We start from the raw sequence: 26,212 nt of genomic DNA, 5'->3' as shown, positions 1-26,212 counted from the left end.
AACAGCTCCTGAATTCACCTGAACAGCATCTGTCCCACAAACTGAGTGACCCACAAGCTGCAGGGATGCCCAGATTTTCCCAGTAACTTCCCAGCACTGTTTTTGTCCGTGTGCACACAGCCCCCACTATGTCACTGGCTGAAAGTAATTTTTACTCAAACAGGTGTTAAAAATAGCACCAGGGAGCCTGAATTTCAGTCCCCTTGAGAGACACATTTCCTCCCTCCCAAGCCAAAGCCACCAGGAGAGGAGACTCTCCTGTGCCTTCCACTCACTCCACCAGCAGCCACATCTCCACACTGATCCTACAGACCCAGGCCAGGAGCAGTAACTTCATTTCTGTAGCAAGTGGATGTAACTCAGAGACAAGGAAGACACTGCTGCAATTTTCAAGGGAAGCCCTTTAAAGAGAGAAGCAAAGCACACCTTTACAACTGAGCTAAAAAACGACTGTGATTCTGCCCTGCTGTACCTCTTTGCACCTCTTTTCAGAACACAATAACCTTTGTGCCAGTTCAGAGGGTTTTACCATTGAAGTTTTCAGATCTCTAGCACAGAGTCTGCCCTACAGGTGCTCTGGAGACCTCTGGATGTTTTGCCATCAAAGACAGTCTTGCCATCTTAAAAACATCACCTTATCTCACATCACTGATGGGCTGCACATCCCTTCAAGTCACCCATGAGTGAAATCAAAATATTTCAAATGCAAATCCCTCCTTCACTTGTTTTCTTGTTGTTTTTTTTTCCATCACTTTTCAGAGTTGGCATGCCTGTGTTAAAGGGTTGACATATACCTACATGAAAGAGTTGACACACCTACATGAAAAGAGGAGGAGGAGGTAAAAAACCCCAATAATTTGCGCTTTATAATTTACAGTTTTCAACCAACTCCTACAAAACCATTCTCAAGAAGTTATCCCCTCATTGAAGGAGGAAGGACAGCTCTGTGCAGTGCAGGATCTAAGCACAGCCTCAAAATTAAGGCCAGATCTACACTGCAAATATTTGCCAGCACAGCTGTAGCCACCAGTTTGATGGAACATGACCTCTGACCGTGCCTGCAGAGGCCACAGCAACAGTTACAGGAGCAAAACTGCAACATGACTTATAGTAACACTTATTTTTTTTTTATTACCATAGAAAATGAAGCTTAAGATAAGCTCTTCCAGCAGAAGCACCGCGGAAACACAAACACTCCCGGTTTCTGTGATCTGGAAGCGAGGGCTTCCCTCTGTGAGGCTGCACCAAGAGTGGGCAGAAGCCTCAGGTCTGTGAGGGGAAGAAGAGGTGTCTCCCTCCCTGCACAGTGCTGACACCATCCTTTTCTTCAAAAGGAACCTGTCAAGCGTTTGCATATCAGCCTCCCTCGGAACAAGCCGCCACATGAGCGATCCCGCCTGCAGAAATAACAGCTCCCCTGAACACCTTGCCCAAAAGCCACAGTGAAATCAGTGGAAAATTAATTCCACGGGCTTCGGATCAGGAGGAAGTAACGAGGTTTGAAGAGTCGCACACGGAGCCCAAAAAAAAGCTTAGCCTGGCGTTCCTGAACCACGGTGGGAAATCCTTCCTTGCCTCACCCACGAAGCTTTCGCACACCAAAGAGGAAAAGGCCACAAGGAGCAGAGAACAGAAGGAAAAAAATGTCAGAGAAAAAAAAGAGATGTTATTTCTATAGTTTCTCTACAAACCATTTCCTCAGCAGGCGTTTCCAGCAGCTCCCCTTTGGCCCACGGCCCCCTCACCAGCCAGGCTGAGCCTCAGGCACAGGATCCACGAGCCCCTCTCTCAGGGCTGTCCCACCTGGGTTTGGCTGCAGGGAAGGTTCTTTCTCCTCCTCCTTCCCTTCTCCCTGCTGTGGCCCAGGGGACCTGGCAGCTCCAGTGAGGAGAAGGAGGAGGAAGCAAAGGCAGTTCCCTGCTGCCGTCTCCCAGCACCACCCCAGCCCCATCCCAGGGCAGCAAATCTCCCTTTCCCCATTTGAAACAAAAAAAAAAAGTGTCCTTCAAAGGAAACTCACAATAAGTTTTGAAAACACCCTTTCTAACAACTTACCTATAATTTTTTGAAACATCTGAAACACCCCAGCAGCTACATGCAGGCAAAGTACCCAAAAAAGCAACCAAACACTCTCGTTCCTCTGCAAAAAGTGTTCATTGCTCCAAACTTCAGAGAGCCAAAGGAAGGCAGCACAGGCTGGAGAAAAACCATCCCTCCTGGTGCCATCTGTAAAGCTGTAATTAGCTACCACTATTTCTGTAACCTTATGTAGTGTAGCAAACAGAAAGTCCATTAACTGGGACATTTTTGTGGGATTTCTGTCGGTTTGATTGTTCTGGAGGTTCATGTTTATAAAAGATACAAAAACTTGACAGGCTTCCTTTGTTCTCAGTGTTTCACACAGAATCACCAACTTTCAGGGTTCAATTCAGGTTTAATTATTAGATTAATAATTATGTAAACAGGCAGTAAATCCCTTTTAAAGACAATAAAAACATTTGCAGAGCTAAACCAAGCTGAACACAAGAGCGACGCTCCTCCAAGCATCACCCGAAATCCCACTGCACCAATTAATATTGGGATATTGTTTAGCCTGCCCACTTACCAGCACAGCGGGTCACAAGGGAGGAGTAATTTAAACCAGCTGTGTCTGCAACGGCTTTGAAATGAAACAAATAAACTACGACAGTGATGGCTGGAAACACAGTTTGAGGCCAGTTTCTACCACCTCCATTCACCATGAGCTCGGCTCTACCCTGAGGATCCTGAGTGATCTCACTGGGCAGCAGGACAGGGGGAAGAAGGTGGCTCTAGGCACAGACCTCATTTCCTAGGATGGGGCGGTGGGGAGGGGAAAGGACCCCGTGCACCCCCAGCCTGGCCATTTAGGGGTCAACAAGCACCGAGCTGAGAGGTGGGCACAGGGATGTGGAGACCAGGGGTAGAAGAGAAGAGGCCCCTTGACCACCTCACCCCTCTCCATCTCCAAGCAGAGGGCTGTGAACACAAGGAGCCAGGCAACCGAGCTTTGGCACGTCCTACCTACGCCCAGCTGTGGGAAAGGAGGGAGGCACTCCATTATCACTTCTAGCACAGGTTTTAACATGCCTGAACGTATTCTCTGCCTCTTAAAAAAAAGCCCAAACAAGCCATGAAAAGGAATGTATAATCACTTTTGCAGGGCTCCTCTCTGCTCCAGCTTGCAGGCTCTGCCCCACCAGGTACTTTTCCCAGCGCAACGTGACTTGTGAAACATTTTTACACAATGGGCACCTCCAACTTTCCAAGGGAAACAACTTCCCCGGCCCCACCGGCAGAACAGGCCTTTGCTGAGGGCTCCCGTTCCAACTAGGAAACATGCCCCAGTGGAATCTGGACATGGAATTAAAAGAAACAAGTGTTTGTTTACACAGGAGATGCAGCAAACCCTGGCCAAAGGGGCATCTCAGGCTGCAGGGTGGTGGAAGCACACACACAACACGCTGTGACCGTCTTTAGAACCTACTGAAACGCCTCAAAAACCCACCTAGATGGCTGTGCCCAACACTGCAGCACGGAGGTGGGGAAAAGCCTTCCCAGGAATGGTTGAGTTGTGGGCAGGCAGGAAAGCTGTGCCAAGGCTCTGCCAGCTGAAGCAACCCCGTCTCTCAGAGCCATTCACAAAAGATGGTGCTTCATTTGAGGCACAAAATATTGAGAGGGGAAAAAAAACAAACTGTGAGGCAGATAAGGAGATCTGGAATATCAGAATCATGGAATCCTGGAATTGGGCTGGAAGGGACCTTAAAGCTCATCCCCCTGCCATGGGCAGGGACACCTTCCACTAGCCCAGGTTGCTCCAAGCCCCGTCCAACCTGGCCTTGGACACTTCCAGGGATGGGGCAGCCACAGGGAGGGGAAAGGAAAGGGATTGCACATAATCTTCCTAATGAGCAAAAGCACTGAGAAAGCTCTGGGAAGGTTTAGTGTGAGGGTGTGTCCCTGCTCACAGGGGCTCAGCAGGGGTAATAACCTGCTCTTCTCACAAAGACACACGTAAATACACAATTTTGGGGCACAGGGCCCACTTTGTGAGTTTGTGCTCAATAGTTCCACTTCAATATTCCTCCTTAAGGCCTGACTTCCAAGTGTGTTCTGAAAAGGAAATGAGTCCTAGACTTGTTTGAACAAGTGGGCAACACCTGCTCCAGCACTTTTGGTTTTACTGTATTGTCTGGTGCTGGGGGTTTGTTCTTTAAAGCCCAACATAACAGGTTTAGGGGGAAAAAAAAAAAAGGCCCATAACTAGTTTCAGGAATAAAAGAGAAAAAGGACTGCATTCATTCACTCCTTTGTTTTCAGGAAACTCACCCCGACATTTCTTTGTCAATACATCATGAAAAATGCAGAAAATGCAAACACAGGCGGGATGGTGCTTCAAAGGGAGAAAGTTCAGCCCTGCTTTGGCTCCCAGTTTCTCCTGACCCAGCCCATATTCTGGGATATTCCTGTATCAGAGAGCCCGTTTTACTGGAACTTTTAGCAAGCAGGGAACAACACGGCAGCGTCCCGCTTGCCAAGTGTAATTTGTTTACGCAAGATTTCCAGAATCCGTCTTTTCCTCCCCAGAAATCTGCTGAAAAACTCACAAGGAAGACATTGAAACGCCATAATGTCAGACCTGAGCAGAGCCCAATGCTGCTGGAATGGAAATTGGCTCCCACCAGACCCCAGGGACGGTTTCATCCGAGCACTCACGTGACTGAAGTTCCGTCATTACTTCCGACATCACCCTGACGAGCAACTTTATTAAACGAGCCAAGATTTAAAAATTATGCAGAATTCCAGGCAGAAATAGCCCATAATTCAAGTGAGCAACTCGGAGCGTGGATCAATGCAGGGTAAGGGTTGTTAGCACACCTATCAGCAATGGAGCCATCCCCGGGCTCATGGTTTTTTTCCAGGGAACATTCAGATGAAGATTAATGGAGACAGGAGGACAGCTCCCAGTCTAACCTGCCAGCCAGGGACTTCAGACTAAACTGAATTATGAACTGGCAATCCCACAAGAACACTACCTGGACATTTCCCTTCAGCATATGCCACTTAAACGCAATCCATCCACATGAAACAGAAAAGTCTTTTATCTGCCACAGGTGATTTTTCCCAATTAATTCATTAAGGGAGCTTGAGGGGAATATTCAGAATGCCACATGGTGTGAGCAGATAAATAACGTGTCCCACTGTACATGTTTTCCAATTTAGCCTGTATTTATCTCAAGCATTAAATAAAAACACTTGAGCAACGGTGAACACGGTTCTTAACAGCAAGATAAATTTAAGAAACCCAAAATGCTGTTAATTTTGTTGATTCTTTTGCTGTGCCAAGTGTAACAGGCCGGTCAATTCCTACAGAGAGGATCTAATTCACAAGGACCATGCACACCTCTGCTGGAATGATTTTTAGGGATGTACTCACCAGAAGATGATGCACAAGAGTACACAGGCCACGTGCAATAGAATGGGTTGGAATTTGCATATAGAGAAGAATAAAACAGAATTAATCCCATTTACTATCATGACAGCTAACTATAAATTCTAATTTAGCTGATGTGATACCAAACATTGACATCCTGGACTAGATTGACCATGAAGTTGTGATTAATGTCACACAAACTAACTTGATCCTTCAGCAGCAGCTTAAAGACACTAATATGTTGTTAGTTAGACCAGCCTCAAAATGTTAAAATTCTACCAACATTTTCCCAATCCATTTAGGTGAAGAAACATGGACACAACAACCATCCAGCTTTTTCAAGGTTACACTGCCTTTCATGAAAGAAACCAGGAGCAATTCTACATGCCAAGTCAGTAAATAAAACTAGATTTAGAAGAGTATTAATTCCATTTTTAATCAAGGAAAATGGAAGAAATAATTAAAACCTAATAATCATTATGGAAGCCCAGCTGAAATATTTGTTGGGTTTAAATTAAAATGGTCTTGCAATGGACTAATAAAGAGTTGTATTTCGAATATTTTTAACACTCTCTTACTAAAAACAGCAACGTGCACACTCCTCCCTGATGACAGCCCACAGAACATGGCTGTCTGTGAGAAGCTGGAAGCACAAATGGTCATTTAGTCCAAAACCCCACTCAATTTTTATAAGAAACCACGACAACCCAGCCCAGGCATGTGGTTTGTATCCCTCACGCTCTCAGGGATCAAGCTCTTCACATACATTTACTCCTAATCCTTTGAGCACCATTACAGTGTCACAATGGAAATTAAATAACAGCTTGCAAGTGTAGCTATTGAGATAATCACACTCAGCCAGGGAAAAAACCAGCAAGCCCCAGCCCTCAAATCCCCGATTCCCAGCGAAACAGCCGATGCCAACAGGTAGCATTTCAGATCCCACTCTGCACTGCTGAATAAATTCCACGTTACACAATGCTGTCCCATGGGGAAGAGCCATTTTCTGTTATTAGTCTGATGGAATAACCTGCAGCACTCACATGGGGCGTGTTCGTGCTCCCGTTGTTTCTCTTCTCCGTCGCTTGTTTTCGCGAATTCAACGAGATTTTCGGAGAACGCTCGGCTCGGATGTGGGGGGATGTTTTTCAAAGAAGGGCATGTGTATTTAATGCTGAGGACCCTTTTTTTTTTTCCCCCCCTGAGTTTCTGAATTCTAGAGGATTCTGTTCACCTGCAAGCCAAGAATTTCAGCAGGCAGCACCCCGGCTGTCTGACAGCTTTATTAGTTTATTCAGTTGTGAAGCTTAAGCAAAAGCTGTATCTCACAGAGAAGGTACTAGATTAGGGCTCCACTCTCCAACTTAATTTCACGGATTCACAGGCAAGTATCTGAAATCTCCCCTCGTCTCAAATCTCCTTTTACAGACAGAGAAATTCCTTTCATATATCACTGAAACAGAGCCAGAATAAATTACAGAATCACAGAACGGCCTGGGTTGGAAGGGGCCTTAAAGATCATCCATTTATCCAGGTGAGGTGCTCAAGCAGGGGACATGGTGGTGACAAATATCTCCTTAGACAGCGGGGACTGAGCTCAACAAGGCATAATTTCATCAGAGCATCACAAACCACAACGTCACTTCGCTTCACAGAAAAGACCTCTCTGAAAATGAAGTGAAAGGAATCATATGCACCTCCTTAAGAGACAGCCAGAATTCAGCTGATACACAGACTTGTGGGGCCCACTCAATTACTGGGAGATAATATTGCAATAAATTGTAGGTCAGGCATGGTGGAATACGAATCCCTGGCCCCCGGCGCTCATCTCCTACGTTTAAAAAAAGAGAGGTTGGACAAAGATAATCCTCTTATTGCTCTGCCGATTTTACTAGCAGAGACTCCAAACATGAAATTTGGTCCAGCCGGAGCAATAAAAAATGATTCTCATTTCCCAGCCTCCCAAATCTCTGTTTCTCAGGAGCTCTCCGAGAGACTGGGCTGGGTCCAGCCCTCCTGGCTCTTGAAAGCTCTTTGAGCGGGGAGCTGAGAAAGAGGTTGGAGAGGCCTCCACACAAACATATTAATTTCTGAGACCTCTGCAGGATTCTGTTAAAAAGCCTCACCAACGTGGTGCTGCCTGGTGCAAGTGGGGTTGTGAAAAGCAGGAGCTGCCAGGAAGGTGTGAAGTTGCCTTCTGTGCCCAACTCTGAGTAACACACAGCCATGACTAACATCTCAGGGCAGATTGCAGCGAGGCAAGACATTTTATTGCCATTTAGGCAATGAATCAGTAGCTCTGGGAAGAATAAAAACCTCTACAAGTTGCTATTTTCACATATCCAAATACAGATTTTTTTTTTAAAGAGAATTTGATAAAAGGATAATTTTATATACCTGCTGAAAGTGTGCTGATCCTTAATTCCTTCTCATCAGTATTACACACGGCTAAAATCCTGAATCACAGAGCCAGAGAATATCCTGAGGTGGAAGGAACCCACAGGTATCATCCAGTCCAACTCCTGGCCCTGCACAGGACACCCCAACAATCCCACCATGTGCTTGAGGACAACCTCTCCTCTCTTGGATTTGTTCTCTATATGAATAATCCAGGACCCAAGCAGGTTACAGAAAAGTCAGTGGAAGCCACAGGTAGGCAGAGGTTCCAAAAGTCTGACACTGTTCCCTTAAGTGACTCATTTTGGGGTTCAATGAGCAAAAAGTGCATTAAAATTTCACGGGATTCCTGTACAGAAATAGCTCTCCACAGCTGGCTGGCTTCAAGTGAGATGCACACTCTGATGAGCAGGTTCAAGATTGCTCTGAAAAAGCTGAGGATCTGCTGCTCATCTGCAATCTTGTGTAAGTGCCAGGTGAGCTGTGCTGCTCCTAAACCCCCTGTGCCATCTCAGGCAACGTGGCCTGGGCAGCCACCTCAAATACAACCTGAAACCTTTGGGGATAAGCACAGCACAGCTGGAGCAGGCTCTGGTGACAAGCAGGATGTAGCCCCTCACCCCCAGGAAACCCTGGAGCTCAGACTAGGACCAACAGTGACTGTATTGACAGGGGGTGGCAGGTCTACGTCAGCTGGACCCCAAATTAACTCCAAAGGTAATTCCTAAGACTTCTTGTTCCTCTTGCAGACAACAGCTCTAGGCTGAAACAACCTCAGGTGAAATGCGCTGGAAATGTGCAAACTTTGGGGGAAGGTTCAAATTGGAGGTAGGAGGAATTTCTTCACAGAAAGGGTGGTCAGGCATTGGAAGGAGCTGCCCAGGGAAGTGGTGGAGTCCCCATCCCTGCAGGTGCCCAAGGAATGACTGGATGTGGCACTCAGTGCTCTGGGCTGGGTGATAAGGTGGGGATCAGTCAAGGGTTGGACTTGATGGTCTTAGAGGTCTTTTCCAACCTCAGTGATTCTGTAAAACCCCATGATCCCGATCACAGCTTCAGGTGATCCTTCCCTTCAATGCCTCTATTTCCAAAGAATCCAGCTCCCTTCTCTCAAAGATGCAGCTCCAGCAGCCCAAGCCCTGCAGACAGCTTTCCTCTCAAAGCCATGCTCCCAAAAAAGCCTTGATTTCTCTCCTTCTGCTTGCCCAGAAGCACAGACCAAAAGCTGACTGTGGTAGGCACCAGGGTTTTCTCATGCTCCTGGACAGCCACGTCCTGCTTATTCCCTGCATTGCTTCATGTTCTTTGGAAATACAGGCTCCAGCTGTTGGAGCACCCATGTAGATGTGCAATTTTGCCCTTCTCTTGCCTCAACCTCCTGCTACAAAAAGGCTGGAGGCCACAATTCAGCAGAGAAGCAGAGCTGGGGGTGAACAGACAGCCCATCAAGGAGAGACAGGGGCTCCCAGGGACACTGCCAGTGAGTCCTCAGTCTTTGTGGAGCTCTGGACTTTGTATTAATTTACCAGCTCCAGGTGGCTCAAAACAACTGACTGGATCTGCTGCCTCCTCCTCTTAATTTCCCCTTAAAAAAACCCTCCATAAGTTCCAAACTTGAAGGTACACTCAGGTAACCATGTCAAGCATAAAGACCTGTTTGAAACAGTAAACAGGAGCTGAAATGTCATGCATTGATTCAGATGCCTCCAGGAATGACAGCTCAAAGGAACATATCACACGGTATGACTTTTCAAATTTTTAAAAGCCAGGCTGGTAAATTACAGTGATTTATCACTCCACAACAAAGTACACACACACAAAAGTGCTTCCCAGGAAAAGACTGCCAAGCAATCATCCAGATGTTACCAAAGCATTAAGATTAATTTGAAAAAATAAATAAATAAATAAATAAAATCAGTGAGGAAGTGACTCCCACAGACTTTTTTTTTGTCATAAATTTTGTCCTGCAACTTCCAACTCAATTGACTTCTGGATTCTGCCTCGAGTCTTACACCCAGGCTGTGTGTGTGTTTCTGGTGCCTGCTACTGCCCATTTCACATCCCTTACACAAAAATGCAACTTTCCTCCCACTTAATCAAAAAAAACCCCACATTTGTATTGTTGCAGTAGTGCAAAGATTAAAAAAAAAAAAAAGGCTCCTTTGTTACTGCTAAAAAAAGCACGAGTCATTTTTTACCAAAACAACCTTTGGCACATATTACACATCACTTACAGCCAAAAGTCATCGGATGCCTGACAAAAGTTCTCAGTCACCACTTGAATTCAGCGCATAAACCTGCAGCGATCACTTAGCAAACACACACCCCACCTGGAAACCTGAGGCAGAAAATGCTTCGATTCCTGCAGCACTTGGTGAGCAGGTTCCTCCCTGCGGAGTCACAGGGGCCTCACCAGAGGGATCCCCCCACCAGGAGAGGTGGGAAGCGACTGGCAAAGGGAAGTGAGTGGCCTCCCCACGGCTGAGGAGCAGTGGGCAAAGCCAGAAGGCTCAGGCACAACCTCTGCTTTGGGCCTTCAGGTTTTCCCAGTGTTCATGCAGAACAAGGCACGGGCGAGGACGTGGAGTCCCCACCCCTGGAGGTGTCCAAGGAAGGACTGGACGTGGCACTCAGTGCTCTGGGCTGGGGGACAAGGTGGGCATCGGGCACAGGGGGACTCCATGGTCTCAGAGGTCTTTTCCAACCTGAATGATCCTGTGATTCTGTGAAGTAGCTGCACCCAGCAGCTTCCCAGCTCCCTTCCCAGCGGTGGCCTTGCGCAATGGGGAGTCTTTTGTCTCTGTTTCAATGTCTGAGGGCCTGGGGCACACTCAGAGTACACCTTCCCCACCCAGGTTAATGCAAATGAATAGCAGAGCAATTCCCAGCTGGGAAGCAGACAGCAGAAGGTTCTCTGTCTTCCCTCTGAGTTGAGACTTAGAGGGACTTGACTACAGGACCACAGAGGGATGTTTGCTCACCTGGGAAAGTCACAGCATTGGGTTTTCTGAGTGCTACAGCACTCTCCAATATGGGTTACAAAGCCCCACACACACCAAAAGCCCAGCTTCTGTGAGGGTATTTCAGCAGCCACAAGGCAATGTAAGGTATGGAGGGAAATCCTGACAGGAGGGCCTCTGAGTATCTTCCAAAAATGGTGGAGGCAGGTATTAATGCAAAATCCACACGCTTTCCTTTTCCCTCCCACTTCTGCTACCTCAAAGACTTCCAAAAACTGCTTTCTAGCTTTGGACAAGAAAAGGTCTAGCAACTCTCCTGGCCCCTCCAGCTGCAGCTCTGACTTGCTGTGCCCTACACTGCCCACCTAGAGAGCCTGATCCTTTGACAACATCCCTGCTTGCAGACACTCACACCATTACAGCAGCACCTACGTGAGCAAGGTTTGTGGTCAGCCCCAAATCAGCTTCCAGAGGTGCTGCTCACTGCCTGTAACTCAGGTGCACCTTTGGCAACACAAGGTAACTCAATTTATCCTGTGCCAGTCCCAGTGAAGTGGCACCACAGCAGGCACGTGATGCCTGACCACTTATTAAACCCCGTTAACATCACTGAGCTCTTAATTACCTCATAATGTAGAAATGTAGAATCATTAAGGTTGGAAAAGACCCCTAAGAATATCTAGTCCAACCATGGGGCATCTGGACCAGCTCTAGATAATACCAGAACATGCCAGAGTTGAACAACTCTCCAGCCCCAGACCTTGCCCTGGGGAGACCATCAGAGGCCGAGAGGAGGGTGGGAACTGCTGTGGGCACTGACAGCAGCAAGGCCACGGAGCCTCCTGAGGCAAACCAGGCACAGAGCCCCTTCCCAGGACCAAACTACACGGGACCCCTCATCCTAGAGGTGCCCAGATGCACATCCTGCCTAATGGGCACCCCCCTTACCCTGCTGGGATCATTTATTAGCTTGGCTTTACCAGGGCACTTTAAGCAACCTGAGAACATCCCATCCCAACCCTCATGGAAAGCCTAATTGGAAGTCTCAAAAAGCAATTACACTAAAAGCACTGTGCAGTGAATCAACAACTACCTGTCTGCCCACAGCACCAGCCCACGGGGCTGTGAGAGGAGCTTCACACGTGGGAACAGCACAACAGCTTCCCCCTGGAAGGAAGAGGGGCTTGGTGGTTCTCACAAACACTCTCCCCCTTCCTCAAGTCCTCTGACACCACCCCACCGAGAACACAAACAGTGAGTCTGCTGAGCCAGGGGAAAGGACGTTCCTGTTTGTTTCCAGTTCACTTAGAATTTGAGATGTCATAACCAATAAAAACTACAGTCTGGTTCTAGAAACCCCTGCATCTTACGTGACCCGTGCCTTGTGAGGCACAATAAAAACATCAATATCTGCGTGGTAACTTCCCGTTTCATCCCCTGCTCCCGCACTGCTCGCGGCACAGCTGGGCTAATCCCATTCCCACTGCTCTGCATCCTGACCTCCTTAAACAACCCCATGTGAGGATGTTAAAACACTCTAATCTATAAATAATGTATTCCCCTCATCCAGCGATGGATTACTGGGCCATAAAACTCACTGGCATGCACCACACAGTCGCCAGTTTAACGAAATAATACCAAGAAAGACACATCAGTAGAGAGCCATCCTCTGTCTTGATGAATTCTTGTAAAGATTCGATGCCATCGTTATTTTTACACTGGATTTTTCTTCATAATTAATTATTTAGAAGCTGGTATTTCATTCTAGAGACGTTTCTTCTGCCCCTCTCCAAAGACCCTTTGTTTTTTTGAGCTCACAACATGGCAGAAGACCAGCACTGGGTAATTAATCAGAGCCAAAGTGAAGGGGAAGCAATAAGGTCTCCCTGCTGCCATTCACCACAGGGCCATGCTCTAGACCCAAGCCAACCTGTCGTCCCAAGATTGGAGTTCTCATTTCTGCCCCCTCATCCTCCCACCCCAGCTGCTGGCAGGAGGATACCCAGGCATTCCCTGGACCCTGTGCTGGGCCAGTCCGGGTCACTGATCCTGCAGGAAAATTAGCTGTATTTTCCTCAGGGTTCATTTTCAAACAACCATTACCTACAACTCAAGCCATAGTGTGTAACTTCATTTAAAGATAAATGAGTCTGCTCCGAACACTGATGTCTAATAGACTCACTGCCACTGCTGTGACGGTGTAAAATCAATGCCTCTCCTCCACACCAATCCCAGCAGGAATCCTACCACTGATTTCCCTGAGTAAAAGCATTAAGCTCAAGCAAATGCTTAAATGATGCAAATTTGCGGTTTGGCAGAGTTCTTCCCAACAGGCATTCTGGAAAAATAAAGTGTTTCTGCCTCGAAACAGGTTGGAACCCTCCTAAAACCAGGCACGCACCCTTTAAAGAGCAAGTTCCCCAGGAAGTGTATCCAGGCCTGCCACACTTGATCCCTCGGCTCCATTTGCCCTGTTTAGCAGAGCAATTTTCCACACCTTTTTCCTAAAGCACAGCTCACTTTTAACTCTGAAAGGAGGGGGAAAAACAAGCAACCCACCAACACCCACCAAACCTGCTCCCTTCGTTCCACGGCACTGATCACGTGTGGAAATTTAAATCCCTCCTGCAATATTAAAACGCTTGTCAAAGGGATTAACAGCAACCCTGGCAATGGGGTTCTGGGATATTAAACAAAACTATTAAAGCACCAATACTTCCAACAGCTACAGGGTGACTTAATTCCCCAAAAAAGGTGCACATTATCCTTCGCCTCTGCCCCGGAGGATTACTCATGTCTGATGGGTTGCAGTGTGTCGCTGAGTCAGGGCTGAACCCTGCCCGTCAGAAAGCAAGCCCGTGTCCCTGAGGAAGCAGGAGCCATATCTGACATTCCCACAGCAGCCCTAGAGACAGCAGGTCGGGATGGAGAGCCAGGAGAGGATGGTGAGGATCCCCCCCGACGGCAGCACGCTCCCCACTTGGTGATTAGTCCTAATGCTTAGTCACAGTAATTGCAGGGCCAGGGCTCTGTGCTCACATTTCCTGTCACCAACCCAAGAATTAGGCAATTTAGATTTCAAGATAGCAACTGGTATATAAAATAACTTGATAAGCGATCGCAGGAGTAACAAGGAGAAAAATGAGCAACTGGATCTGGAGGAGGTTCCCCCAGTCCCTGTTCTGCAGCATTACAGGATCTTCAGCAAGCGTGGGACCCCCCCAACCCAGCCTTCCCACCCTCAGCACTGCCCATCACTGCCTTCCAGCTCTCCCCACCTCACACAGACACCCAACAGAGCGTTCAATTCAAGTTGAAACCTTCCACAGGGCTCATTTTCAACAATTAAAGAGCATGGCAACCTGTAATTACTGAAAATAAAGCCAGACAGCTGGAGAGGGGAACATCTTTAGTAGGTAATACGATACTACATTTTCTCTCCTAGGGAATTCAGCTGTTGAGTCCCCAGCTCCCACTCAAGTCAGTTCGAGCCCTGGGTGTCTGCAGTGAACCCGGGTGCTCCCTGGGAGCAGTGCAAACCCTGGAAAAGCAAACAACACTTGACAGCCCAACCCAGAGAATGGAACACCTCTGTCCACACTGAGGAAAGACAGGAGTTAGGAGAGGAAAGCCTTAGGGGGCTTTCTGGGCACACGGTGCCTCAGACAGCACGACGGTGCTACACCCCCAAACACGTTTTCCCAGCTCCAGCCAAATTCCAGCTGCTCCTACTCCCCTGGCCCGGCACAAAGGAGGCAGGCAGGGCTCCTCTTACCGCTCATCATCAGCAGCACAAACATCTTCGCCCGCTGTACTTCCCAAGCCCCAGCCGCCGGTAAGAGAAAGGAGGAAGCGCCAGCGTTTCATTCCCCTTCTGCTTCAGAGTGGGTGTAACTCGTTAAGTTTCATGCTAAAATGAGATGGGTCAATTGGGTGTGTTTGAAGGTTTGGGGTTTTGCCATCCCTCCCTCCCTCCCTCCCTCCTCCCCTTCTCCCCTCCCTCTCCTGATTAATTCCTCCCGTCACAGGCTTCAGACGAGCTGCCACTCAGCCCCGCTGGCTCCTGAAATCTGAATTCCTAAGGACATCCCTCCGGGGTGGCTTTAACTCACCAGCCCGACAACGCGCTGCGAGAGGAGCCAGGAACTAAAATTCCCAGTCAGACCACAGGGGCGACTGCACTGCGTTGTCCTGGGGATTCTGTCCTGCTTGCAGGGAACAACTCACCAGCAAGACACAAAATAAAACACTTCTGACCTACTCTGCGCCTTTTGCCGCTGCCCTCGACTCCCTCCCATCCCCAAGGATTCCCTCTGGTCCGTATCTGAATGGTGCTTCTGTAGAGGACCAGCAACTGCCTCCCACTAAGCTGCTCACAGGTGCAGAACAGTTTCCAGGATCAGGAACTACAGGGAATTAAAAATTACGCACAGATCTGGTTTTACTCAATTCACTACTTCCACATAACTGTTTCTGGATTAGGATTTGAGCAGCAGCGTCCTCCAGACCAGGGTTGGCTAATGGTTGCTATAAATAAGAAATACCAACACAAAACCCAAACCATCTGTGTTTATTTCCCCCAACTCCCCCCACCTTGACTCTGCACCACTTATGCTGGGCAAGGAAAACAGGTATGAAACTACTCTGGAAATGAAGCAGAAAACACAATAAATATTTTTTACAAGCAGAAATCAAATTAATAAACGAATTAACATTTACAACTCTGCGTGATATTTCACAAACACAGAGTACTGAGCAATAACCATACCCTTGCAGTCCCACCCTCTGCAAGTTGGGGAAAGGACAAAACCATTAGGAGAAGAACAAAATAAAATGGTAAAAGGTACGTGCAGGAGCCCAGTTCTGACACAGGGTTGGATTAAACAGCTGTAGTGAGGCTCCACACGCCCGGGTGCTGGAGCAGAGCAGGGGAGGAGATGATTCTATTTTGGGACAGGGATGAGATAGTCGGGGAAGCGATTTGATGCAGCACAATCATCCTCACACCCCCATTTATCAGGAGCAGACGTGCAGGCTGAGCTGCCTGGCACCGCAGCGAGTCTGAGCCCACTTCAAACAGCACACTGGGTTTAACTTCACATCTCAGATGTTTCTGATATACCCGCCCACGCTCAGAGAGCACCAGGTCCCCCGTGACCAGGGGCACACCTGATAAGCACCAGAGTCCTGCCCTCTGACAGCAGAAAAGGGCTGAAGGAGGGACGGGATTAGATGTACTGTTTGGACTGGAAAGCACTGAAACAATCCATCCTCATCACTATTAATTTAAACCCCGTATGAGCAAACCAACAGCTCCCACTCACAGGGCCAGGCAGGCCAAACAAACGGGAGGGAAGTTTTCAGTGCTGGGAACCAGCAAACCCCGAGCAGGCAAGCAGGTTTGGCGAGCCACGAGTGACTCACGAGGCGACGGGGGCTGCTGCTGCCTGCCCTGGGGTTCACTCGGGCACGGCCACCTCCAGCCCATTCCAGCAGCCCGACAGGCACAGCCGCCCACCCGGGATCAATCCCACCGGGACGGACACAGTGTGTACATACACACAGGTGTGCAGCACAGCAGCTCCCACGGACACACCACAATCACAGCCCATCCTGGAGGAGCAACAGGTGCTTAGACAGCAGATTGCAGTGATTGTCTGGAGAGATTTTCGGCTTCAGAGGTCTAAAGGCTGCACACGCCCTTTTGCCGCCAGCCCCGGGTCTGTTTGTGTTCTGTCACAGCAGTTTGGGGCATCTTTTCCTGCTATCTATAGCAAATGCTCAACATGGCCAGAACTCCCAGGAAAACATGAACTTCAGTGAATCTCAAGTCTGACCACCTGTGGGTTTTAAATCCCAGAATCATTTAGGTTGGAAAAAACCTGTGAGACCATCGAGTCCACACTGTGCCCTATCCCCACCTTGTCCCCAGCCCTGAGCACTGAGTGCCACATCCAGTCCTTCCTTGGACACCTTCAGGGATGGTGACTCCACCACCTCCCTGGGCAGCCCCTTCCAGTGCCTGACAACCCCTTCTGTGAAGAAACTCCTCCAGATGTCCAGCCTAACCCTCTCCTGGCACATCTTGAGGCCATTTCCTCTTATCCTGTCCCTTGCTCCCTGGGAGCAGAGCCCGAGCCCCCCCAGCTCCCCTCTCCTGTCAGGGAGTTGCAGAGAGTGAGAATGTTCAGTGCAGATGGGAAAAGCAAAGCAGTGACTTCCCCAGCACCAGAATAAAAGCCAGCCAGCAATAAATAGGAAACCTGAAGTATGGAGAGAGATGCTTGGAGGGAGAGGCAAGGGAAGCCTTCTCCTCATCCCTCCTCCAAAACTCCATGAGAAACGAGACACCAGGCCTCCAGGGAAGCTTGGTTGGGGCAAGCAAGCCGGCAGGGCCCGGGATGCCAGGAGCAGGTGGCCCTGGACACTCGGGAAGGTGTGGAGCAGCCACCCAACGAGAAGCTCGGCGAGAGCCCTCCCGGGCAGTGCCGTGGCTTGTCAGCTCTCGCCTGCCCGCTGCGGGAGAACAGGCATTTCCAGGGCCCCGGATGACGCAGTTGGATCCACGCCTTTTGATGTGGGCTTCCCGAGGGCACACGGGCCAGCTTATATAAACCTCAGTGCTCTCCTCACTGAGCGATTAGCGAAGACCTACCAAAACCTGTTTTAAGACAACCCAGCGTATTCTGACCGGAACAGGCTGGAGACAACCAGGCCAGGACCTCCGCTGGGTGACTGGAGGGGCCGTCGCCTCCAAGAGCTAAACCCTGCAGCTGGACAGAGCAATTAACCCTCCCCTCCTCAGCTGAGTAAAGATGATACTACTGGGAAAAGCCTCCTTTTCTTCCAGATGAATCCCACCAGCCTGGAGGAGACTGAGGGCAGAGCTCATCGAGGGCTGCAGCTTCCTCATGAAGGGCAGCTCCGATCTCTGCTCTCTGTGAGCAGTGGCAGGACCCAGGGAATGGCCTGAAGTTGTGTCAGGGGAGGTTTAGGTTGGATATCAGGGAAAGGTTTTTCCCCCAGAGGGTGGTCAGGCACTGACCAGGCTCCCCAGGCAGTGAAAGAGCTCCAGGAGCATTTGGACAACACTCTTGGAGACAGGGTGGGATTGCTGGGGTCTCTTGTGCAGAGCCAGGAGTTGGACTCAGTGATTCTTTCAGGTCCCTTCCAACTCAGGATATTGTCTGATTCTATGAACCTTCTCGGGAGTCCCCAGGCTCTCCCAAATATCAAGGTGAGACGTGGAGATCCCACCACAGAGCCCAGAGGAGAAAGGTCCCACAACACAGCACTTCTCCATGGTGAGAGGAAGGGAGAGGGAGTCCCATCAGATTCAACCTAGGTCTGCATCCTGCATAAAGGTGTGTTTATCAACCCTAATTAACATCCTGGGCCTCTCACACCCTGGCACACCTGCTAATTAGCACACATGAGTTAATATCATTTTAACAATGGATTATCACTTTGGGCAGAAAAAAGGGAGTCACTCCAGCACAGTGACTCACCCCGAGCACAGCAGGAAGGTGAGATACGAGGAGCATCGGCCACGCTCCCACAGGGATCTCAGACCGTATCTCTTTAACTAAGGCTTACCTTACAAAGCCAAGGTGCTTCAAAAATTCATGATTGTATCTGTCTTATTTTTCACCTGTGCACACAGGTGGCCTTGGAGAAGCATCCTGTCTCCATCACCCAGACAACTGGAGCCACTCCGGTCTTTCTGCAAGTCCTTATAGCCGTGGTGGAGTTCCCAATGTGATCATCACCTACTTTGATCAAGCACGTTTCAGGACACGACCTGGGGCCCAGCAGCCACTAATTACACGCAAGGAACGACCCCAGGGGAACACCAAGATGCTGATGCCCAACCCCAGTTTTGGTGCTGCTCCAAATATCCCCTAAGCACAGACTAATCTGGCAGCGCTCACAGGCACCGGGCACATGTCACTGGGACATCACAGCCCTTTTCCAGGTAATGCTGCAAACTGCAGCCCTACAAATGTGACCTGGGCTTCCAAGTTCAAGCCAGCTCTGGCACATCCCTGTGGCTGATGTGGCCAAGCCATATGTTCACCCTGGGAATCCCTCTCTCCTGGGAGCAGCAGCTGTGCCTGTGCAGCCTCACACACGTGGCAGGGGTTGTCTCTGTGTAGGTGGGGACACAGTTTGACTCAAGCCATCTTGTACTCAATCATAAACTGAAGAAGAAAGCTGACTTAACTTCCATTATTTTTTATTTTTGAAACCTCAGCTTTCTAACTGGATCTCTGTGATGGAGCAGCTCACAAGAGGGCACTGGTGGAAAACCATCACAACGCCATCGGAATCACTTCTACCCCCTCAAATTGATGTTCTCCCTGCCTGCCTTCCCCTCATCCAATAAAAACCTGCAAACCAACCCTTGGCAATTACAGAACGTTAATGCCATGAAAAATTATCCTGGGCTGAATGTATCCATACTCCCTGTTATCAGAAAGATTTTCTCAGCCTCATGTTTCTATTTGGGATTAGGAAGGCAGTTGTGAAAGGCAAGTATTGTTCAGTCACAAATAGTTCCCTTTCAGCCTCTACAGAAGTCAGGTAATGAATTACAGGAGTTTTTTTTCCCTTTGGAGAGGTCAGCAGATATATCAGCTCACGGGAAAGCTGATCCCCGTTGTTACGCTACAAGGGTAGTTGAAAAAGGTTTCTAATGAGCTCCAGGGAGTGGATGCTGGCCACGAGCCAGCACCCTTGCCTGCAAATCCAAGACAAATGACAAGAGGCAGGAGCCACCTCTGGCTCGAGCACAAGTTAAAATTTAAGGCTTGTGTTTCATGGCATTGCTTGTGGCTGGAAGCTCTCGCACCGACGTGGGCACTGCGCTTGCAGACACTCACAGGATTCCCTGAGCTGGAAAGGCCCCACAAGGATCATCCAGTCCAACTCTTGGCCCTGCACAGGACACCCCAACAATCCCACCATGTGCCTGAGAGTGTTGTCCAAATGCTCCTTGAGCTCTGGCAGCCTCGAGGCTTGTCTTGTCACTCAGTGTGTGTCAGCTCACATGCAAGGGCAGGGCTGCTTCTCTCTCCTGGGACTGTGCAGGCCAAACACACACCTCTGGGTGTACAGGATCAGTATCTGTAGAAGAGCCCTGTTTCTAGTCATCCAGCCTCAAAAACACACCTGCAGTGGTGAAGCTCTTCTGGACATACACATGTACCCAAAGTCACCACGAGCTCCTGCACCTCCCCGGCACCGGGGTGGATTTAGAGGGGACCCGACAGCAGCAGGATGTGCTCCAACCCAGTTCCCCCAGCCCAGGGATGTGGCTGTGGCTGGGACACCTCACGTTGCACAACCCTCAGGGCAGCACCCACAAGCCCACTCAGTCCTTACCACAACACCCGTGTGGTGCAAGGATAAGCCGGAGTTTAACAAAACACGGACCGTTTCCCTTTTTTGATGAGAAGCCTCAAGGAGGAACGTTTTATTCAAGACCTCTAATGCAAACACCTCCTCTCGCTTCTCTGAAAGAACTTAGGCAGTAGCTGCTGTCATCTTCATGCAGAGTTCTGACACACTTCCACTGCATCCCTGCCAATAGATTTAATTTGATTGGAAAAATCAGCTCAAAGCGAGAGTGACAAGCTGCACGCTGATGACGGTGCTGTCAAATGATGGATAACGTAGGTTTACTTCAGTTGTCAAAATTTTTCAACACTAAAAATAGTCATCACAAGCTTCTGGACTCACTGCACTGAAGTATTAAAACACACAGGATATTGACACTCTCAAAAGCGCCCGAAGCCACTCACAGCCGGGGAGTAAAACCAGAAATGTGTGACGGACAGCAAAGGTCTCTGAGTGTTACTTATTTTGAGAATTAAAAACAACACACTACAGCAGGAGATCTCATAACCACACTGGCCAAAGCAAAGACAAGATGCTGCACACACCATCAAACAGAACAGCACAATATGGGCTGCAAACACAGGCAAAGACGGAGAGAAAGAAAGAGAAAAGCTGACAGAGAAGATTTTCTCTCTTGTTACCCAGCTCTTGGTCAAGATCTCAAGGAAAGGAATAGCAGAGACTTTCCCACGGCAGCTCCTCATTTCCCTCTTGTCATCCATCACCTGCTCTGGCCCAGCAAGAAAAGGCACAGAGCCACGAGGTTGGGGAGGATGGGAAAGCCCGGGAAAGGCAAGGAGTGCTGCTGGAGGGCTGAGATTTCCAGTCAAGGGATCAGCTCTCTCCAGTGGACACCAGCCAGGCAGCAGCTCACCAAAGGGAACAATGGTTTTATGGGTAAGGTGGCAGAGGAGGATGGGGGGAAAGAGGGACCATTTACAAACCAAATCCACCTTGTTATTCCCTCTGAGGCACCGGGATGACGAGCACAGGCACGGTTGTCCCTACATTAGGCCATTATTTATAGCAGAAAGAAAATGAAGCATCATAAGGAATTATTAATTAGATGTTACCATAACCCTGTGTAGAATTGAAGCAGCACTCTGATGTGCTTTGCAAATAATTAGCAAATTAACTTTCACAATGCCCCCGAGAGGCAAGTATTATCCCCATCTCCTGCACAGCCCTGATGGAAAACAAAAGGCAGAATTTGGGCAGATTGATCCCCTGCCCTGGCCAAGTGCACAGCTGCCTGAGCCCAGGGAGGGGACATCAAAGAGGAAGAGGAAACTGGGAGCACACTGGTTACATCTCCCATGTCATCAGACCACAAGTCACACTGCTCCTCTCTCCTAAACCCCTGCTCAGGCCACCCAGCCTGAGCTCCCCTTGGTTATCACCCCAACCCTGCACATCTCCAGGCCCTGCAGGAGCTGCATTCCCCAAATCCTTGTCCCCAGGATGAAATACCCTCACAGCCATGAATTCGGGGGCTGAAGTCAGGGCTGACTGAGCACCTGATCCTACATCATCTGGCACAGGCACAACTCCTTTCACTCCAGGGATAAATTCCAGTTAACACCAGCACAAGACCAAGTCTCTGTCTCTTCCCTCGCCCTCAGGAGGAGCATGACAGTCCACGTGCAAAGCCCAAAGTCTGCTCAATGGCTCAGTCTCCCCCCAGCTCTTCCCACAGGAGGGAGGCATCTTCTCTTAGCTCATAGAGAAACCTCTGCTCAGCTCCAGAGCCTTGGGAGGCCAGCGGGCAGAGACTGGACCATCCCCATCCATCCCTCCCACCCTGCCTGTGCAGACCCCAGCCCATGGTCAATGATTTTGGAGGATTTTCCAACCTAAATGATTCTCTGATTCCTCATGTGCTGGCAGCAGGAACTGGGGGAGGGGAAATGCTCTCCACTCCCAGCAGATCCAAAGGACACAACTCTGAGCAACTGCTCCTTTCCAGGCTGAGCAAACAGCACATGGCTGCAAGCACAGACTATCAGTGTCTAACTCCACGGACACAGCAGAAAGCATCCTGCCAGTAATTCCTCTGTCCTGGCAGCGCTTCCAGCTTCCCCCTTTCAGCAGAGCAAGAGGGCTGCACAAGTGTCCTTGCTCCCTTCCCTCCCACGCTGAGCTTTTTACTGGGGAAGGGGGACCAGAGCAGCATCAGTGCCACCCACACGCCCCCTCCTCGTGTCACTGCCACCCTCACCCCCGTGTGTGGGGGTGACTGGCACATCCAAACCAGAGTCACTTCCTGAACAGCTCACTGTCAAGTGGTGGGAGAGCGGGAAAGTCAGGGAAGGGAGCACAAAGTGCTGCTGTGACTTTCTGCCGGATGCACGTTCCCAAAGAGGCAGACTGGCATCTATTTTGGACGTGCTGCATAAAAATAAAAGATGCTGGTTGACTGCACTCATGTTCTCATTTTTAGAAAACAAGCTCCAATTTATTTCTTCTATTACAGCCATATGGTAAAAAAAAAAAACAAACAAAAAACATAAACCCAAAACTTCCCTTCAATGTCACCTCAATGAAAAGAAGCCCTGACCTGGTTTTCAACCTCCCCAGACCAGAGCATGGCACAGGAATCACACTGTTCAGTTAACACCTCTCTGGGGGACCCTGACCCAAACCCCTCCAAAGTAAGCAGAGATCTGGACTGCAGGTTCTGCCCAGAGAGCCACCAGCACTGACTTTCACAGGGTCACTCAAGGTTATAAACACCACAGCTGGCAGACAGGGCTGGCACAACTGGACTTACCACACATGTCTGAGTGCCTTCCCTTTTTGTCCTTTTCTGTTAACTTGTACGTTGGCTTATACCCATGAGGCTACATGCTCACCTTTGGAAGACCTGCATTAAGGTCTGACCTGAGCCTCCAGCTTCTAATGCCACTGCCACATGACCCTGCCTTTATACTCGCCCAAATGTGTCTCTGAAGGCTCAGAGATTCATAATTTCTGAGTGATCCCTAAGACTAAGAGTTCATACACAGATTAACTGCTTAAGCAAGCTCAAGGGCAGAGACCTGGTCTTCTTTTACTGGCAAAAGCCTCGCATTCTAAAAACCATAATAGTTCCAGAACTGCTGATTACTTTTCCTCATTTCTAGTTGTGTGTGTGGTTTTTTGTTTGTTTTTTTTGTTTTTTTTAAAGTCCTGCCTGTTCCTTCCACTTCTTATGAGGCTTTTCAGTATTTGGCTGCTACTTGAATGCTAAAGCCTGATTTGGGATTAAACACAACATTTGGGAGGTGGACTCCAGTGCTGCCTGCTGTCACTGTTCCAGCTCTAAGAAGCTCGGCGAGATATCAGCGCATCAGGGCAGATCCTCCTCTGCATAAGTCCGTGTGACCAAAGTTATTTTTCCCTAATTCTATTCCACACACATACACAGATGTGACTGATACACAGTGGGACAGCTGCGTGGGGAGAACAGTGGTGGATATGTATTAAAGTGGCAGCAAATAGAGCGGTGGCAGGGAAAACACAGAAATAGGCCACTGAGCAACAAAACAGCTCGGTTTCATCAGCTGCATTAATTGCCCAAAAGCAGAAATGGGTGTGCTTAAGCAAGTCCAGAAGGCTACACGCAGTCACTTGGAGAAATGACTTTTAAAACTTGGCCCACTTCCCCCACTGCAGCCACACTGGGGGAGATAAGGGAACTCCTCAAACCCGTTCCGCATTTCGGGGTTCTGCAGAACCCAGCTGAGCTCAGGGCCAGCACAGAGGGTGTGAGCATCAATCCTCTCCCATCCCAATAATACACCAAAAACACAGAGCCTCCTACATCAGCCACAGATGAAAGCCCTGGACAGACCCCTGCAAAAGCAGAGCAAAAAGCACAGAAAGCCCTAGGACTTCTGCACTCCTCCCAGTAGGTGATCCTGCAGCATGAGCCATCCAGAGCCTCTCCAGGGAGATGCCTCCTCCTCCTCCTCCTCACTCTCCACATGGACCTCTGGCTCTCTCCTGGGACATCATCTTGCAGGACACAAGTGAAGATGCTCTAAAATCCACAGCAAAGCAGCACAACCCCATAGCTGGCAAGGAAGGGTTTACCAAGGGTGTCCATCTATCCCTGGGCTTTGGAGTGAAGGATCCCAGTGACACGGTTTATTGGGATCACAAGAGAGCTAAACAGGTTCTAAGACCCCTCTTTTCTCCTCAAAAGTGACCACTTCAGGGCTATCACATCCTGCCTATGTATTCCCACCTACAGCCTTCTTCTAGCAGCCTGGCTCACAAAACACAGCTGGCCAAAACACCACATTTTATTTTCTGGCCATTCTGGCTCCCTGAACTTGCTCATTGTGCAGTGAGGAAACCCCTGGTGCTGCTGCAAGGAGGGAGCAGGAACACAAGGCCCTGATTAGAAGGACAGCTCAGGCTCAGAGCCACGTCTCCACCACTGGGCAGGGAAGCACAGGAGGGAAACAGGTCCAGTTTAGGGCAAACCAGGTGCACAACACATGGTTTAGACTCTGGATCAGGACCTTGGTCTGACCCACAAACACCTGCCCATGCAGGTGTGTGACAGGGCAGGATGTTCCAAGCTGGAAGTGCTCAAGACTTACTCTTACAAAGCCCAAGCCACACACAAGCACAAAAACATCACAGGTGATATTCCTCTTTCAAAACACAAAAAAGGGAATTGACTTTTGCATTTGCCACAGAAGGAGCAACAGGTTCCAAGCAGCAGCTCCTGTGGCCTGAGTCAATATTTGATACCATAGAGCGGGAGAGAAGGGAAGAGAGAGTGGGAAGGGAAGAGGGAAGAGAGAGGAGACCTTTCCCATTGTTCTGTTTATTTTTTTGTTAAATGCACTGTAGTCTGTGTCCTCAATAATTGTCTGTGCATCTCTTTCCAACAAAATGTCAGCCTTGCAGTGCATTGGAACCTTGGGATTACTGCCCTGGCAGAATTAATGTATTAGACATAAAAACCATAACATTTCATTATCCATTGTAAACCACGTGTGCTTTCAACTCCAGGGAAACTGGAAATATCACCCAATTTCACTATCATTTGCTGTTAGCTGGCTGCTCTGCCACATGTTTGCACACTGGCACATTCAATTTGATGATGTATCAGTTTCTGGTTTCATTCTCCTTTCTTTACAATGCTGATGTTTTTTAAAAGAAATTTTTCTGTTCTGTTTTTGTCTCCACAAAACCACTCAGCTGAAAAAAAAAAAAACCCAACCCAAAAAAAAACCCTTACCCTGGAACAAACAAAACAGATCATATTTGTCAAGCTGAAAACACACCAGAAAGAACTTAACCTGATGTCTGAAACAAGGGTAGAAGGCAACACGGAGGGAAGAAAACCTCAAACACAACAGGCAAGACGACTTGGATTTATGGGCACGGTGGGGTCTGTGGTCAGTAGTGAGGCACTAAAGGACAGAACCTCTTCCCTCAGAGTTTTAAATTCTATTTCTCCTTCCTACTGTTCGACTGGCTGCAAATTCAAAGATTTGAATAAGCCACAGATTTCGTCTGTCTCTTTGGACAAAAATGAGAAGCAGCACAACCACACACACACACACACACACACACACACGATAAAAGGGCCAGCTGGCAGCAATTTGGAGTGACCACACAGAGGAAGTGTGGGGAGGGACAAGGGCAGGAGAAGAGCCTTTAAAAGCCTGGGTCACACTTACATTGCAACTTACAGGGTTTGCCACAGGGAAATCTTTTTATTTAATCACTTCTGTATCTTTGCAAAGATTAGTGACCAACTGTCCAGATTTAGTGCTGCCATGTTTCTATAAACATGTCTGAACATACTTGCTTGGATAAAACATGCAGCTGCTGACACGGTTTTTCATGTAAACACTTCACTGTGTATCTCAAAGAAGCCTTAAAGTTTTAATTCCTGAAAGACCCCCCGTTCTGCTCTGCAGGCTGTGGAGCTCTGCCCCAGGACAGAGAGGGAAGGGATGGTGAGCAGAGCAGGAGGAGGATGGGCAGGAGCTGCAAA

At 48.8% G+C, this 26,212-nt stretch overlaps 1 protein-coding gene across 8 annotated transcripts in view; it reads right to left on the bottom strand.

Annotated features, from left to right (window-relative positions):
* TIAM1 (T cell lymphoma invasion and metastasis 1) overlaps positions 1-26,212 on the bottom strand; it is a 164,652-nt gene that overhangs the window by 92,140 nt on the left and 46,300 nt on the right. Inside the window, exon 1 of one of the 8 annotated variants that reach the window (XM_027699792.1) lies at positions 14,588-14,680. The exons of the other annotated variants lie outside the window; for them this stretch is intronic. The gene's annotated coding sequence lies outside the window, so the exon portion shown is untranslated. Of the gene's footprint in view, positions 1-14,587; positions 14,681-26,212 lie in introns of those variants that run through there. 8 annotated transcript variants of the gene reach the window in all.

The sequence above is a fragment of the Neopelma chrysocephalum genome, unplaced genomic scaffold (genome assembly GCF_003984885.1).
Source record: "Neopelma chrysocephalum unplaced genomic scaffold, ASM398488v2 Primary Assembly neopelma1_141, whole genome shotgun sequence".
Taxonomy (NCBI): domain Eukaryota; kingdom Metazoa; phylum Chordata; class Aves; order Passeriformes; family Pipridae; genus Neopelma; species Neopelma chrysocephalum.
The sequence above is the reverse complement of the archived record's forward strand: the minus strand, read 5'-3'. Positions and strand labels throughout refer to the sequence as shown.